Here is an 18,022-nt window from a genome sequence, read left to right as displayed (position 1 = left end):
CTCCTAGGTACCTATAACCTTCTTGGTGTCACCAGGCTTTGAGCCACTTTCTGAAGTTCAGTATTTTGTAATCTTCATCTCCCTTTCTATAAGTAAGTAGAACTTCAGAAAAAGCTACAGTCTGTACCAGAGGTTTTAAACCCTCTCCCAACTCCTATAAAGCTCTTTGTACTATAAGTGGGATATTATTTGCTAGATCATTTGTTCCCAGGTAGATAACAACATTAGTGTTAGAACTCTTACTCTCTTCTCTGATTATAGTTAATATTTGCCTGGTATTCCTGCTAGCTGAGGGTCCTGGAAGGCATTTTATGTTGGGCCCCTTGAACTCTATTGCAAAGTTAATGCTTCTGATATTGGAATCCCCTACCAACAACAATTTTCTGGTGTGAGCTTCTTTATTATTGCTTTAGGGTTGTCTTCTCTCTTGAGCTACCTTCTTTGGTTCTGGTTCCACCTCATTTCTTGTTTTTTCTTGAGCATCACAGTGCACTAATGCAGCAAAAGAATTGTGTAGGGGCAGCAATTGTGAGGGTGGGTGATTCTGTGTGTCATGTCACAGTCTGCAGTAGCCTACTGTGATCCATCAATTCGTGGGTTGTTATATTCTTTAAGGCAGAGGTGGTAAATTGCTAGCAAGCTGAAGGCAGATAGGGCAAGACCTAAGCTGCCAGATGGTATGCCTTGGAACTAAAGCACCACACTTATTACACTGAATAAAAGTAATCGTGATTGGTTGTTGGTAATGGTATAAATCAGTGTACTATGATAGGGTTACTAATCTGTAAGAATACCTGTAACTGAGTATTAATGATTATTGCGTTGTCTATATATGAGTAGAAAACCAAGGGGTGGGAGAAACTATAAGTTTCACAGTGATTCAGCCAAGTACAACAATTAAGTGTTCTCTAGGAGGGGCAAACAATAAGTCAATTCGAAACAAACTCAAGTTTTGCTAGAATCTAACTTTTCTCATTTAAAACCAAATATTCCCAATAAATATTGCAGTTTCTTTAATGTAATCTCAAACTGCAAATTAAACTAGCTGTGGGAGACTAACAGGCATATTTTCAAAGCACTTAGCCTTCCAAAGTTCCATAGAAACCTATGGAACTTTGGAAGACTAAGTGCTTTGAAAATATGCCTATAAAGCGTTAAGCAGGCAATGGCAAATAGACCTTGCAGAGTTTGTCTACAGTTCAGTAGCCAAAATTTAGGGAACTTTGACATGGTTTCTTCAAAACAGATAACCAAAAGAGAAAGTTAATATATATATATATAGTATTGAGAAATTTAGAACAATGTTTCCCAACTAGTGTGCCTTCAGACTTGATCAAGTGTGTCATAGAAGAAGTGTTGCCACTGTCCTTCAGTAGAGAGTGAGACCATATTGGTCTGGACTTGAGCATCAAAGACACTAGTGATTTAAAAGTCACCACTGTTGGCTCTTCAGCATGCAGGAGCTTCTTTATCTGAGCGCATGTGTAGTTAAAGGATATGATGTCCTCACTGATGGGCGATGTTCTTAAAGCTCACTGCTTTCCAGCATGGCATCCATGTATTCCCATGCTGGCATCATCATACTGGCCACCTTTTTGTGTTTGTTTTTTTCCCTTTGCAGAGTCCTTGAGTTAAGACTTCATCTCAAACGTGATTGGTTTTGTTGTAGCTTTTTCTCTTGCTATTCAGTATTGAGTCACCTCAGCATTGTTTTCACTTCCCTTTAGCTTCCTTTAGTTAGAATTTTGGTTTTTCATTTGATCATGGCCTGCACTGGACCCTATGTATCGAGTGGAGGAGTAGCCTAATGGTTAGTGCAGTAACCTAAAAGCCAGGGAAACCAGGTTCAATTCCCATTGCAGCTCCTTGTGACTCTGGGCAAATCACTTACCCCTACATTGCCCCAGGTACAAAATAAGTACCTGTGTATAATATGTAAACAGCTTTGATTGGGATTTGATACACTGCCTTTCTGTGATTACAATCTCTTTCCAGAGTAGCTTCATTCAAATTCTTGACAATCAAGTCATTTGATTTTGCTTTGACTGTTTTCCATTGATGTCGTAGAAAAAAGGACCCCCTGTGGTGCACCAGGCCTGGATCAAGTTACTGATATGCATAACTGAGTGCACTCCACGTTATGTCTTGGGCCATAACATGATTCCCTGAAGAACCATGTCAGCTTGTGTCATCTAGATGTCTTTGTGGCTGTGAAGAGCACAAGAGAGAGAGATTTGGTTTAAGTCCAATCCCAGGCACATCTGCACCAGAGGCATCGATCCATGTGAACTGAGGAGCTGCATCAAACACAGGGAGGACATATGGAGTGAGCATCAATAGAAGCTATTGGGACTGCAGGCCCTAATTTAAGTGGTTGCTCCCGGGGTCCATCCTTTGCAAAGGTATGTCATTGGAGCAGCCAAAAGGGATAGTTCTCACAACAGATTACAGTCTCGGGCTGAGGAGCTCACTGTCAGGAGCTGTATACTCACGGTCTCGACAGCTTTCTGGAAACCAGAGCACTTCAGCTAGCTCCTCAGGCATTTTGTCACCGGCTGGTGGGTGAGTCGGCCGCATCACGTCAGGGTATGCCACAACGATGGCATATATATATTTCATTCGCCAAAGGTGGACGAAGTGTTGTCAGTTGAAGCAAGAGACGGTTGAGCTACTACATTGGGTGGAATTGCATTGAGTGGTTCATTTCGCCGCTCATGTTGCAGGTGTTCAGAACGTTCAAGCGGGCTTTCTCAGTGGAAACTCGCTGGATCTCGGAGAATGCGCTCTCAGCGAAGTAGCAGGTCAAGCTGTGGTAGAGCGTTGGGAATTTCCAACAATGGTTCTTTTTGCTTCCTTGTCCAAAGCGAAGCTTCCTCTTTAGTTGCTTCGAAGTCCCCAGAGCACAGAGGGGAGTTACGCTTCTTTGGTTTTGGTTGGCCGTTCTGCTCTAGGTCTTTCCTCAGTGCCATTTAAACCATCTCTGTCAGGGGATTGAGTTACTCGGAGGCTGGGCACTAAGTTATGTTAGGGACTTGGCGCATTTTTTGAGTCGTGATGTGAGGAGCTGGTCATATCTCCCTGTCGCGCGTTAGTTCAGCAGTTGTTGGCTTTCTTGCAGCGAGGTCTTGACATAGGTCTGGCTTGGGCCTTCGGCCTTGATCAGCCATCCGGTTGTTGCCAGGGTTTTTTTTTCTGTGGAACAAACTATTTGAGTCCTCCTTCCCGGTCAGTGGTTTTCCTCATTGAGATCTTAATTTGGTACTCTCATTTCTAACCAGGCCTCCGTTTGAGCCTTTGGCTCCCAGTACTTGACAACACTTTGCACTTAAGTCAGTATTTTGGTTGCTATCGCTTCAGCTCGGTGAGTTTCGAAGCTGCAGGCTCTTTCTTGTGAGTCTCTGTGTTATGGACTTCTACGGATTGGGTGAACTTACTCCCTTTTCCCTCATTTCTTCCCAAGGTCTTGTCTCAATTTCACTTGCCTCAGTCAGTGGTGGTGTCTGCTCTGTCTTCAGGATTGGAGGACAAGCATCACTTAGAGTGTCTTGTTGTCTGGAAAGCTCTCTAGTATTTAAAATCTGCGGAGGAATTTTGTGGACAGATCTGTTTGTTCTGATTGAAGGTGTTGTGTAGAAGGCTTATGGCCTCTAAGCCTATGGTTTCTTGGTGGCTTGGGAACATGATAGTTTTGCGCAAACAGCTCATGGCTTCTAAGCCTACAGTTTTTTTTTTGACTTGGAGTGTTAGCTTATGAGAGGATAGATGACCTCTTGGGCGGAGCGTCTTTTTTCAGGTACCTCCTTTGGGGTTTTCTAAGCCGGTCATTTGATCGTCTTTGTATTCTTTTTCAAAGCATTGACAGTTGGATGTGCAATGTCGTACGCATACGATTTTAGGTACAATGGTTCTCTCTGTGGGGTTACTTAGCTCCCTCCCATATTTATACTGCTTTGTTACTTCCCATCAGGCACATTCTGGGCTGGTCTGGAGGGACGCTAAGGAAGGAGAAATTAGGCCTTACCTGCTAATTTGCTTTCCTTTAGTCCCTCCGGACTGGCCCAGATCCCTCCCTCGGTGTATTCTGTTGTTTTGCTGTTGGGTTCCTCATGGAGCTGTGTTGTATGTTTGCTGTTATATGTAAAAAAAAAAAAAAAAAATTAAAGGACACAGCTAAGAAATAAGTGCTCTGCCTGGAGTGGCATCTCTTAGAAGCACGCACGGTATAAGGCACAGGCTCTATGTTGGCGATGTGCAAGCACGTATGATATAAGGCACAGGCTCTATGTTGGTGAAGTGCTGGTGGCTGCTCAGGCCCACGGATGCACAGCCGAGGTTCTACTCCTTTTCCTTCTGCTTTGTTATGATAATACTGGATCTTTCTCAAGCTGGCAAGGGCTCTTATTTGCTCTCTCTCTAGAGTCACAGTTCTCAGTCTCCACCTGCTGGAAGGCGTGCACAACCCATCAGTCACATTCTTGGCCGGTCCGGAGGGACTAAAGAAAAGCAAATTAGCAGGTACGGCCTAATTTCTCCATACTCCAGCGAGGGCACAGTGGAGGAGCCGTGACACTGACGGCAACCGGCAGATTTTCCCCTGCGTCACTGTGTCACCATCATGCACACTGGGGAGGTGGGGAAAGCAAGGCACAGCAGCAGAGTCCAGAGTGAAGATGGTCAGATGTCGTAGTGAGCAAAGGAATAGCAGCGCAGGAGTGCAGCACTAGACTGGCCAGGCCTACCAACTTCTGGATCAGGAGAAGAGGACCTGCACTAAAAAAAAAAAAAATTAGACTGGTAGGAGGAGGAGGAAAGGAGTGCTGCCGCCTGCCTAAAAGCTGCACGTCGTGGTGACTCAGCTGAGCCATAGCAGAAAGGCGCTGAAGTGCACAGCCTATCAGGTCAAGCTGGGTGGGCCTGAGTCAAAGCCCACCCATAGCTACACCTCTGGCAGTTATTTACAACATAGTTCTTGTGTATGCCTTTGTTATTAGTAGCCTAGATTACTGTAACACCTTGTTAAAAGGGACTTGAATTGCAGATAGAAAAAGACTCCAAATAGCTCAAAATATGGCTGTTAAACTGTGACTCCAAAAAATTTGATCATGTGACTGCACTATTGCATGAGGAGAATTGGCTGCTCATTAACTACAGAATTATATTTAAAATAATTATGCTGGTCCATTAGATTCATTACTCTGAATTCCCATTGTATCTTTTGAGATTGATTCCTTATGCCCCTATTGGTCTTTAAGATCCTTCCAACAGAAGTGTTTTGTTATACCATCCTTTCATATTATTTTTTAAGGCACTATGGGGTCCTTTTACCAAGCTGCGGGGAAAAAGGGCCCTGCACTAGCGACAGGTCTGTTTTTTTCCCACACGCTAGGGCCCTTTTTATTGCGGCAGGTAAAAAGCCCCCAGACAAACATGGCCATACAGTAAGAGAATTCTTCCCGTGTGGCCATGCGGTGGGGAGCCCTTACCGCCACCCATTGAGGTGGCGATAAGGGCTCCACTGTAACCAGGCAGCGTGCAGTAATGCCCGATTACTGCTTGGTTGCCACCGCACAGGCCATTTCTGGGGGTTTTCTTTTTCCCCTGAAAATGGCACATGTTTGGGGCAGAACTACGACCGGTGGCTGCGTTGGGCTGGCAGTAGTCCGATTTAGCGTTCAGTAAGCCAGTGTTGGGCTTACCAGTGCCTTGTAAAAGACCCCTATCAGAACAAAGACATTAGCATAACTGCCCCTAGATTCCGGAATGCTCTTCCAATATTCCTTTGATTTAGAGCATTCTTTAGAGGAATTAAGAAAAAAAAAGACGTTCTTGTTGTAAGATGCTTTTGCTTGACCCTTTAGATATCTGACCTTGCTTCCGTAGCCTACCAGGATTGAGCTCACGGAATCGTTGCTGGTACTACTTTTCTGAACATTTACACCCCCCCCCCCCCCATTTACTAAGCCGTGCTTCAATGCCAACACAGCCCATTTAAAGTGAATGGGCTGTGTCGGCATTAGCGCACGGCAGCCGCTAACGCAACTTAGTAAACAGGGGGGGTTAGTATTTATTTGGTTTTACCTTTACTTTCTTTGATACTGTATTTCCTTTTACATTTTTAAGTTCTTTTAACTCTTTAAATTGTATATTGTAAACTGTCTTGAAAGTCCTCTGAGTAAGAGATTTATCATATCAATACTAGAGGGGAGAAATCACTTAGTACAAAATCATCAACTAATTAATACACGTGTGTACTCCAATTTATCTCAAATCCGATTTTTATTATTAATACATGTACATATATCAACAAACCCTACCAAGTTTTCCGGTTCACACTCATTGTCAGCCAGTCATACCACAAACCATGTGCAAATCAATACACCTTCCAAATTCAATGAACAGTGTTTATACATTGGTGTTATCTAACGAACCATTTCCCTCTTTCAGCAGTGCAATGCAAAGTCCATTTTCGCCACAGTTATTTCATTAATTTTTCATTACTTTCTTCCACATAGCAGCTTCTGCCCTTCTACAATGAATTTTTCATCCGCATTGCATTCCACAATTGTAGATCCAGTCTGTTTTAAACCATTATTATGGCCAACAGATCAATAAGACTGAAGGTGGAACTCTGGAAACTGATTTAAAACCCGCTGCAATGCTTGAGTTTACATTTCCGGTTCCTCAATGCGAGACCGCATTTTGGGACTCCTTCGTCAGGAGGAACATTTTCTTGCATCCTAAAACATTAATAAACATAGAATAAACTTGAATGATAGTCTGTGGAGGGAATGGGGGTGTTGAGAAAAGTAGTACATATGGGGGTCTCTGATAGGGGTTTGCCTAGGGTCCAGTATATCTGGCCTTGCCTGTGGGACAGTTGTACCCTGTGGTTAAACTGTTTAAAACAAAATAAACTATAGAAAATGTATCATCATCTAATCGTTCAATTTATTATTCTTCTGAAACCAACAGAATGTTCAGACTTTTGGGTTAACATACCATTTGAGCCACACTCTCCCCTCTGTCCTCCAAGTCAGAAATTAGGGATAGGGGACTTAAACCGCCTTTCTGTGGTTACAATTAAAGCAGTTTACATACATGTAGAGAGACAGAAACAATCTAAATACACACATATGATTTGTTCTCTTGTTTGTATATGTAAAATACTTCTATATAATTTGATGTTATCTTTAGTATTTCTAGGGGCATGTTTACTAACGTGCTGAAGTTTTGCATTAACATACTGTAACTGCAAAACTTCTGCATTAACTATTAGGAGTGTTCTCAGCAGTTTCCAATTAACACACAGAGAATTTTAACATGTTAACTGAAAGGCAGATAATATGATGCAGTTAGATCAACTGTTAAGGTGGCTTTAACTGTTATATTATCTGATATGTTAAAAGTTAATGAGTGGTAATTACCTCCACATTAAGGGGGCAATTCCACTAAAAGTTAAGTGCCAAAAATATAAGCACTAAGATAGTATTCTATAACAGTAAATTTGTGCACCAAAGCCGTTATAGAATACTAGCATAAATTGGCAATGATGCGTCTAAATGTACACATGCCCATTTATGCCATTTCTATAAGTGGAGTAAATGAGAATGCCTAAATGTTGCACTTAGGCACGTAACTTTCAGTATTCTGTATAAGTTTCCCATGTAAGTGTATGAATCACCCATGGCCCACCCACGTGCACGTCCCCTTGCAGTTATGCACTAAAGCATGTGGGTGCTACTTTATAGAATAGCACCTTAGTGCAATTATGCATATAACTGCCATTTTCTTGTCTGGCTGCACCGTTCTGAACAAGTGGGTGTTATCCCCTCCTACCTACAGATGGAGGTAGAGGAAAAAAATGGACTTTCCGAGTGAACCCACCAGTATAACATGCTGGTGGTCAGGGAAATCTCAAGTGTTTTTCTGTACCTCTGGTAGATGGTAGGTTGTTCAGGCTGTTCCTTGGCCTAGCTCCCTGCACTGCTGGCTGAGGCTCATAGCGAGGTTGAGCCTACTGGCCACTCTTAGGTTGCCTGGTTCCTGGACTGGACTTGGTTGAGTGCAGAGCTATGCTCTGCTGCCCTTAAGTGAATTTTTTTATTTTTTTAGTGTCCACTGAGTGAGGCGTTTGGCTCGGCCCTGCCAGAGGAGCATGGGTCCCCATCTCCCCACTACTTGTAGCCTGTACTCCCTTCCCGACGCTACCCTGCAGCTCCAAGGCGTTTAAAAAAAAAAAGCAGTTTGCTATTTGGATCTACCTGATTTAACTTTATTCCCTCTATTGGGGAATAATGCTAATTGAGTTTAAAAAAAAAACAGCTTCTACTTTCAAAAAAAAAGAAGAGACAAATGAAGCACCTGTAGAGTGCAGGGGGACAGTGGAGATGCTGGAGCCCCAGGCTAAAGTCAGCTCAAGGCAGGCCTATGTGCATCAGCCATGTGGCTGGACATGCCTGCCCTGCAACCAGATACTAGATACTGCTCAATCTGCAAGAGCCGGCAGTTAGTACAGCTGACAGTTCTGAATGTCCCTCCTGCGATGATGGGAAGTTTCCAACTTTGGAAATGGCTGTGAGGGGGTAACCTACGGAGCTGCCTGCTGTTCTCTCCGTACCAAAACATTGGGACCCATGATCTCGACAGCTTCAGTGGAACCGGCAACCATTTGGATTCTTTTTCTCTGCTATTGTTCCAATGCAGTAGGAGAGTTCTCAGCCCTCATTTAGGCTTAGAGGGGTGGGGGGTGGCATATCCTTCCTACCCACCCTGGGTCTGCCTGCAGGGGGGTGGGGTTCTAAAACTTTTTGGCTCCAGAGTTTGGAGTTTGACCCAAATGGTCAAACAAGCCCTATAGGCAGAAGCTGGTCCCTTGGTCAGTGGTGGGGCCCTTATGGACCCAGAAGCTCCCCACCAAGGCCCTGTTCTGGGTGGTTTAATGCCGCTGGAGATAAAGAGAGCCCTCAGACGCCCCTGGTGGTGCCAGATGTCAGTCTTACTGTGTAATATTTACTCAACCTAGGAGCAGTGGAATCTGTCCCGTTAGAGGAGCAAGGTTTGGCCTTATATTTCATTTATTTCATGGTCCTAAAGAAGGGGAATTCCTTGTGGCCCGTTGGGGATCTAAAAGGACTGAATCTTACCTTTGGATACATCACTTCTGCATGGAAACTCTCTGGTCAGTGATTGCCTTGCTTTAGCCAGGCAACTTCCTGACATCCTTGGATCTTAAGGAAGCCTACCTGCACATCCCATTGTGGATTATCACAAGCAATGCCTTCCACTTTTGTGTGCTTGGGCGCAATTTACAGTTTCAAGCTTTGTCTTTTAGGCTGGCCACAGGCCCCTCACACCTTTTCCAAGATGATGGTGATGGCAGCCCATAGGAGGTGCCAGGGCATCTGGATGTATCTTTACCTTGATAATTAGCTGATTCAGGTCAAATCAGAGACTGAGGACAGGGGAACAACTTCTCAGGTCATAGCCCTCTTGGAGGGACTGGGCTCTCTTGGAGGGACTGGTCTGGGTGGTGAATTGACCGAAGAGTCATTGCTCCCTAACCAGATCCTGGAATATTGGGGAGTTTGCTTCAGCAAAGGGGTGGTTTTCTTCCCAGAAGGTTGGGCGGCAAAGCTACAAGCCCAGAAGCACAGGCTGTGCAAGCTGCTGACTCCAAAACTTTGGGACTACCTGAAGCTCTTGGGCTTCATGGCGGCAACTCTGGAAGTGGTGTTTTGGGTATGAGTTCATATGTATCTTCAGTCAGCTCTCTTGTCCAGCTGGGCCCTGGTTTCACATGACTTCAAGTGACACTTGCCTATCAGCCAAAATGAAAGCCAGTCTGGAGGAGGTGAGGGGGAGTTTCACTGGACTCTGCAGTGGGTGATGGTTACCTCTAATGCGAGTCTCCTTGGCTGGGGAGCTCATTGCTTGGGCTGAGTAGGCCAGGGGACCTAGACCTCGCTGGAGGCTTTGTGGCTGATCAATTGTCTGAGAGACTTGTGCAGTTCACCGGCCTTGGTCTAATTCCTTCCTCTACTGTGGGTCTACATAAACAAGCAAGGTGGCACCAGGAGCCAGACGAAGGCGCTGGAAGTGGTGAGCCTCTGCTGTTAGAGAGGCATCTTTAAGCTATGTCTGTGGTGCATATTGTGGGCAGGGCAGTATCCAGGTAGGTTTTCTTAGTTGCTCTTAAGTGGGAGCTGGGGTCGGACGCCTTTCAGCTCATTCAGAAATGATGGGGATCACCGGTTTTCAACTTGATGACTATCAGGCTTATTTTCGAAAGAGAAGGGTGCCCATCTTTCGACACAAATCGGGAGATGGGCGTCCTTCTCCCAGGGTTGCCCAAATCGGCATAATCAAAAGCCGATTTTGGGTGTCCTCAACTGCTTTCCGTCGCGGGGATGACCAAAGTTCACGGGGGCGTGTCGGAAGCGGGACTTGTGCGTGCTTAACACATGGGCGTCCTCAGCCGATAATGGGGAAAAAAAGGACGTTCCTGACGAACACTTGGCCGACTTTACTTGGTCCTTTTTTTTTTTTTTTTACGACTAAGCCACAAAAATGTGTCCTAAATGACCAGATGACCACCGGAGGGAATCGGGGATGAACTCCCCATACTCCCCCAGTGGTCACTAACCCCCTCCCACCCTAAAAAAAAAAAAATTTAAAATATTTTTTCCAGCCTCTATGCCAGCCTCAAATATCATACCCAGCTGCTCCATGATAGCAGTATGCAGGTCCCTGGAGCAGTTTTAATAGGTACTGCAGTGCACTTCAGGCAGGCGGACCCAGGCCCATACCCCCCCACCTGTTATACTTGTGGTGGTAAATGTGAGCCCTCCAAAACCCACCAGAAACCCACTGTACCCACATGTAGGTGCCCCCATTCATCCCTAAGGGCTATGGTAGTGGTGTACAGTTGTGGGGAGTGGGTTTTGGGGGTCTCAGCACACAAGGTAAGGGAGCTATGCACCTGGGAGTTTTTTCTGAAGTCCACTGCAGTGCCCCCTAGAGTGCCCGGTTGATGTCCTGGCATGTCGGGGGGACTAGTGCACTACGAACGCTGGCTCCTCCCACGACCAAATGGCATGGATTTGGTCGTTTCTGAGATGTGCTTCCTCTGTTTCCATTATCGCTGAAAATCGGGGATGACCATCTCTAAGGTCGACCTAAATGTTGAGATTTGGGCGTCCCTGACGGTATTATCGAAACGAAAGATGGCCGCCCATCTTGTTTCGATAATACGGGTTTCCCCGCCCCTTCGCGGGGACGTCCTGTGAGGACGTCCTCAGGAAAACTTGGGCACCCCGTTCGATTATGCCCCTCCACGTGCTCCAAAGCCAAGGTAGAGTGCATCTTCAGCAGTCTGAAGGAGGCAGCTTCACAGGGGATAGATGCTTTGGTCCAGCCATGTCTGGTGAATGAGCACCTGTATGTCTCCCTGCATGGCCTCTGATAAGCCGGCTCTTGCGCAGAATATTGTGCCATCCTCATCTCATCCTCCTAGTAGCTCCAGATTGGGTCCTTCAACTGTAGTATGCAGACCTAAAGCGGCTGTAGGTAGTCAATCTGCTGCTTCTGGCCAGGGGATCCAGCCACCTTGATTGGGGCCTGGTAGAACTGGAGGATCTGGATTCCTTCTGGCTTACAGTTTGGCCCTTGAAAGGAGGCCCTTAGTGAGATGCAGTTTAAGAACATAAGAATAGCCATACTGGGTCAGACCATAGTCTATGTAGCCCAGTATCTTGCTTCCAAAAGTGGCCAATCCAGGTCACAAGTATCTGTCATACATCCAAATAGCAACATTCCATGGCAAGTAATGCAGTTATGATCTTGCATAACTTCAATGGCTTCCCCCATGTCTATCTCAATAGCAGGCTTTGGACCTTTCCTCCAGGAACTTGTCCAAACCTTTTTTTTAAACGCAGTTTTTTTGCCTGCGGTTGTTTCTACCTTACTTAAGCCGTAGAAGTCTTCCACATCATTAATCTATGTGTTGGTCTGGAAAGCTTTCAAGAATTGGTGTGCCAAATGGGCACTGTCTCCTTAGAGGGCACAGATTCCAGATGCTATAGGTTTTTTGCCGCAAGGGCTAGAACAGGGGCTGGTATTGAATTCCATTAAACTCTAGGTGGCTGCCCTTTCCAGTTGTCAGGGCAGAGTGAAAGGCCTTTTCCTGGCAGCGCATGAGGAGATGGCATGTTTTTTGAAGGGGGCTGCTTATTTGCGGCCTCTGCACCCCTCTTTTTTTTTTTCCTAACTGGGGCATGAATTTGGTCCTCTGCATGCTTCCCAGAGCTCCCTTCGAGCCCTTGCAACACGCCTCAATTAGGGAGCTTACCTTCGAGGTGGTTTTCCTTGTAACCATCACTTCAACTCGGAGAGTCTCTAAGTTGCAGGTGTTGTCTTGTCAGGACACATTCCTCTCCTATTCAGAGGATTCGGTGTCTATCCCCATGGTTTCCTTCTTTCTGCCCAAGGGGGTCTCGGCATTCCTTGTGAACCAGGAGGTCTGTTTGCCCTCCTTTCCAGAGGAGGGTTCTGATCCCTTTGATCGGAAACTGCATAAATTAGATGTCCGGCAGATATTGCACCAATACTTGGAGGAGACCAATGAATTTCATCTGTCCAATCATCTCTTGTTCAGTTCCTTAGCCCTCATGCACATTAGATCAAGGCAGCCATAGAGTTCACCTACGTTTGTAGAAATTGGCTAGTGCCTCCAGGTTTGAAGGCCCCCTCTCCCAGTTGTTCTTGGGGACATCCCACTTGTTCAGAATGGTGCAGCCAGATGACAAGGAAGGTGGAATTATGTCTTGCCTAATAATTTCATTTCCCTTAGTAGGCTGCACCATTCTGAAGCCTGTCCTTGGAAAGGCCTGGGGCTCTACTCTTTCCTGTATAGTTTGAAAAAAAAAAAATAAGCTGACACAATGAGGCAGTCCTTGGAGATGCAGGGTAGCAAGTGCCACTCTGTGTTGTTTATGCTTTCTTGATGTTCATTGCTGCTGCATTGGTTGATGGGGCATGGGTGTGCCATTACATGGTATATGGTAAAACCCAATTCGACAGCGCTAAACCCCTTTGAGAAAAGCTGCACTAGCTTCCAATTAAAGAACGGATCATCTTCAAAATCTGCACTGTAGTCCACAAAATCATCTACAGCATAGTCCCAGGATCGGATCAGCATGATCATACCTAAACCTACATTACCCAAACTGTAAAGGGCTAAAATATAAAACAACTCACGCATCTAGCTTCTATTACATGAGCTTACAACTATGGAATGGACTCCCGTATGCAGTGAAAACAATACATGACCACCTAAACTTCAAGAAATCATTGAAAACCCACCTCTTCAAAAAAAAAAAAAAAAAAAAAAAGCTTATCCCACCGATCCAACATAAATCCCCACACCCAGCAACACAAGATAATCTTTGATCGTACTGGACAATCTATTATCCCCGACCCCATGACGCCTGAAACACTTCTACCTGTGACCATAACACAACCTTGTATTTGTTATCAATCGTAATGGCAATCACCATTACGATACTTTGTAAGCCACATTGAGCCTGCAAATAGGTGGAAAAATGTGGGGTATAAATGTAACAAATAAATAAATTACAAAGGAACATTCTGCTGCTTTGGCAGATGCATACTGGAGATTTCCCTGAACACCAGCAGGTTATACCAGTGGGTTCACTGGAAAATACCGCTTTTTTTTTTCTCTACCTCCATTTGCTGGTAGGAGGGGATAACACCCACTTGTTCAGAACAGTGCAGCCAACTGAAGGAAAAGAAATTATTAGGTAAGACATAATTTCACATTGCCTCCATTTTGATATATAACTTCCACTTTAGTGCCTAAAGTTGATTGTTAAATTGGCACCTAATTTTTGGTGAACTATACAGAGTTAGGGGTTTAGTTAAAAGCACAGTTCCTGGCATTTCATACTCCCTTCTAGATTTGGTGGTCAGCTTGTAAATTGCCATATGCAAACTAAGGCACTGTGGGGGCAGATGGAGCAAGTCTTGCTCTATTGCAAAATACCACAAAAAAACTAAACAAAATAAAATTGTGACATGCAATAATCAATGAGCATGCAAATTACTGCCACATTAAAATTGCAAATCAAAACAAAAGTAGAGCTACAATACAGAGAAATGACTGCTGCTGCAGGCATCTATCGGTGCAGGGAGAATCTCTTTTTCTACAGGAAGAGTCTCATTTATCGTAAACAGCTGATCACACTTCACCTTACGGTGAATCTAAGCGGTGTGTGTGTTCTTAATCATCGACTCTCCTTCCCCCACCTTTCTAATGCTTAATGATCTGATGCCTGCTCAAGTCAGCAAGCCAACAATCTTAGTTATTCAATGGCTGCGCTTTACTTATCTGTGTAGGTTGGCGTGCCTCCGTGTCCCCGACAGGTGCCTGTTTCGCAAGGACACTTTGTCAAGGGGAATTGATGGCATCGAACCGTTACACCTAGTCAGCGCTATGAATAGTATACTTCACTAGTATTCATCAACTGTTAATTATTTAATTTATTTTGCTAAGTGGCCACACCCATTTCTGGTCACATCAGCCAATCAGAATTGAGAATCTGCCAAGGCCATGCCCATCTCAGCCCATACCCCACCCGCTCCCTGCCCCAGCCCACCCTTTGATGACCAGATATGACATCACATCCCTATCCACATCTTGTTGCTTTTGCATAATCCTAATCCTAGCCCTAATGCCACCTTATTTGCATAATCTCTCCCGAACCTCATCCCTTTTTGCATAACCTTCCCCTTTTGGTGACATCACATGAACCTGTCATAGCCACACCACCTTTCCAAGATGGCAACTACTGTACATATCACATGTCTTCCTGTTTCACACTAGCCACCTTGGATGGGATCATGTGAGGGGAAGTGATGTCAATAGCACTTAACACCGCCCTCTACTACCTAGGAATAGCGGTACACACCAGGGAGATAAAATTTCTTGATGAAATCAAGGACAGCTTCATGGAACAGCTGGTTCAGGAGCCGACAAGAGAAGGAAAAATACTAGACTTAGTCCTTAGTGGAGCTCATGATCTAGTGCGGGGGGTAACGGTGCAAGGGCCACTTGATAACAGTGATCACAATATGATCAGTTTTGAAATTGGCATTGAAGGAAGTGAACTTAGGAAATCAAATACATTAGCATTTAACTTTAGAAAAGGTGATTATGTTAAAATGAGAAAAACGGTGAAAAAAAGACTAAAAGGAGCAGCTCGCAGGGTAAAAAAACTTGCATCAGGCGTAGATGCTGTTCAAAAACACCATCCTAGAGGTACAGGACAAATATATTCCACGTATTAGAAAAAGAGGAAAAAAAGACCAAACGTCAGCCAGCGTGTCTAAGCAGTAAGGTAAAGGAAGCCATTAAAGCCAAAAAAACGATTCTTCAGAAAATGGAGAAGAGAACCGACTGAAAATAATAAGATAAAACATAAGGAATGCCAAGCAAAATGCAAAGCGGAGATAAAGAGGGCTAAAAAGGACTTTGAAAAAAAGCGTTAGAAGCGAAAATACATAGTAAAAAATTTTTTACATACATTAAAAGCAGGAAGCCGGCTAAAGAATCGGTTGGGGGCCGCTGGACGAAAGTGGTGTTAAAGGGGCGATCAGGGAAGACAACGCTGTAGCGGAGAAATTAAATGAATTCTTTGCTTCGGTCTTCACTGAGGAGGATTTGGGAGGGATACCAGTGCCGGAAAGAGTATTTGAAGTGGGTGAGTTGGAGAAACTAAAACGAATTTACTGTAAACTTGGAGGATGTAATGGGTCAGTTCTGCAAGAGTAGCAAATCACCAGGACCGGATGGTATTCATCCCAGAGTATTAATAGAACTGAAGAATGAACTTGTAGAGCTGCAATATGGAGTAATATGCAATCTATCCCTAAAATCAGGTGTGGTACCGGATGACTGGAGGGTAGCCAATGTTTATGCCGATTTTTAAAAAAGGTTCCAGAGGAGATCCGAGAAATTTATAGACCGGTGAGTCTGATGTCGGTACCGGGCAAAATGGTAGAGAGCACATACAAAAACATGGGCTGATGAGACAAAGTCAGCACGGATTTAGTGAAGGAAAGTCTTGCCTCACCAATCTACTGCATTTTTTTGAGGGGGTGAACAAACATGTGGACAATAGGGTGCCGGTGGATATTGTGTATCTGGATTTTCAAAAGGCGTTTGACAAAGTGCCTCATGAAAGACTCCAGAGGAAACTGGAGAGTCATGGGATCGGAGGTAGGGTATTACTATGGATTAAGAACTGGTTGAAAGATAGGAAGCAAAGTGTAGGACTGAATGGTCAGTATTCTCAGTGGAGAAGAGTAGTTAGTGGGGTCCCGCAGGGGTCTGTGCTGGGACCGCTGCTTTTTAACATATTTATAAATGACCTAGAGATGGGAGTAACTAGTGAGGTAATTAAATTCGCAGATAACACAAAACTATTCAGGGTTGTCAAGTTGCAGGAGGAGTGTGAAAGATTACAGGAGGACCGCGCGAGACTGGGAGATTGGGCGTGGAAGTGGCAGATGAAGTTCAATGTTGAGAAGCACAGAGTGATGCATGTGGGTAAAAGGAACCTGAATTACAGCTATGTCATGCAGGGTTCCGCGTTAGGAGTCACAGACCTAGAAAGGGATCTGGGAGTCATCGTTGATAAGACGTTAAAAACTTCTGCTCAGTGTGCTGCGGCGGCTAAGAAAGCACACAGAATGTTGAGTATTATTAGGAAAGGGATGGAAAACAAACACGAGGATGTTATAATGCCGTTGTATCGCTCCATGGTGCGACCGTACCTCAAATATTGTGTCCAATTCTGGTCGCCGCATCTCAAAAAACATATAAAGAATTAGAGAAGGTGCAGAGAAGGGCGACAAAAATGATATAGGGAATGGAACGACTTACCTATGAGGAAAGGCTGAGAAGGTTAGGGCTCTTCAGCTTGGAGAAAAGGTGGCTGAGGGGTGATATGATAGAAGTCTACAAGATAATGAGCGGAATAGATGTGAAGCATTTGTTTACACTTTCAAACAACAACAAAACCAGGGGACACAAGATGAAGCTAGAATATGGTAGATTTAAAACAAATAAGAGAGAGTTATTCTTTACTCAGCGTGTAGTTACACTCTGGAACTCATTGCCGGAGAATGTAGTGACAACAGCTGGCCTTAGGAATTTAAATGGGGTTTGGACAGATTCCTGAGGGACAAGTCCATTGAACATTATTAAGAATTACGTTTTTTTTTTTTTTTTTGGGGGGGGGGGGAGGGTTTGCCGGGTTCTTAAAGCCTGGATTGGCCACTGTCGGAGACAGGATGCTGGGCTTGATGGACCCTTGGTCTTTTCCCAGTATGACGGTACTTATGTAGGAGGACCGTGCACAGCTTAGACTTTTTAAAATCTGTCAGGAAAGAAAATGGCATTATTTGTTTTATTTTAGCCTCCACACTACCTTAAACTCCTTTTCTTTTTTTTTTTGAACAGTGCAACAAAACAAAATAGATATTTTTTAGCCTTCCGACTACTTTCAACTCCTTTTTCTGAACAGTTCTGGAAAAAGGCTTGACCCCCAGACAGATGTTTTTCTTTCTCACAGGAAAGAATGCCACTAACCCAGACACCCCTCCCTCCGTCCAGGAACAAACACCCAGCTGACGGAGCAGTGTGCTGTATTGTGTAAAAAAAAATACACACGTTCTCTCCCTCACCTCCTCACATATCCGCTGTACCACCCTCCTCCTCCTCTCACAGCCCTCCTGTTTCACAGTATCTTAAGTTTCCCTGTCTGTGTGAGCTCAGGCTGCTCCTTCTACCAAATCATGCAAACAAAGGAGTTCCTTTAGCAAAGAATACTACCCCTACAACCCCCTCCTTCTCCATCCCAGGCAAGCAAGGTCATGTAAGTGAAATGTATAGCAGCTTCTGGGGTTTTATTGACTGGGAAAAGTTACAGCTAAGCAAACTTTT

The 18,022-nt window shown here is 44.6% G+C and overlaps 1 protein-coding gene and 1 long non-coding RNA gene across 2 annotated transcripts in view; one reads left to right on the top strand and one right to left on the bottom strand.

Annotated features, from left to right (window-relative positions):
• The window catches only part of PDE7A (phosphodiesterase 7A), a 333,862-nt gene that overhangs the window by 120,317 nt on the left and 195,523 nt on the right, over positions 1 to 18,022 (top strand). The gene's annotated exons all lie outside the window — the stretch shown is intronic.
• The window catches only part of LOC115477962, a 91,613-nt gene continuing 79,967 nt past the window's right edge, over positions 6,377 to 18,022 (bottom strand). Inside the window, exon 3 of the long non-coding RNA XR_003943406.1 lies at positions 6,377 to 6,737. This is a non-coding gene — a long non-coding RNA (uncharacterized LOC115477962). The remainder of the gene's footprint in view (positions 6,738 to 18,022) is intronic.

This window comes from Microcaecilia unicolor, chromosome 1 (genome assembly GCF_901765095.1).
Source record: "Microcaecilia unicolor chromosome 1, aMicUni1.1, whole genome shotgun sequence".
Lineage (NCBI taxonomy): Eukaryota > Metazoa > Chordata > Amphibia > Gymnophiona > Siphonopidae > Microcaecilia > Microcaecilia unicolor.
The sequence above is the reverse complement of the archived record's forward strand: the minus strand, read 5'-3'. Positions and strand labels throughout refer to the sequence as shown.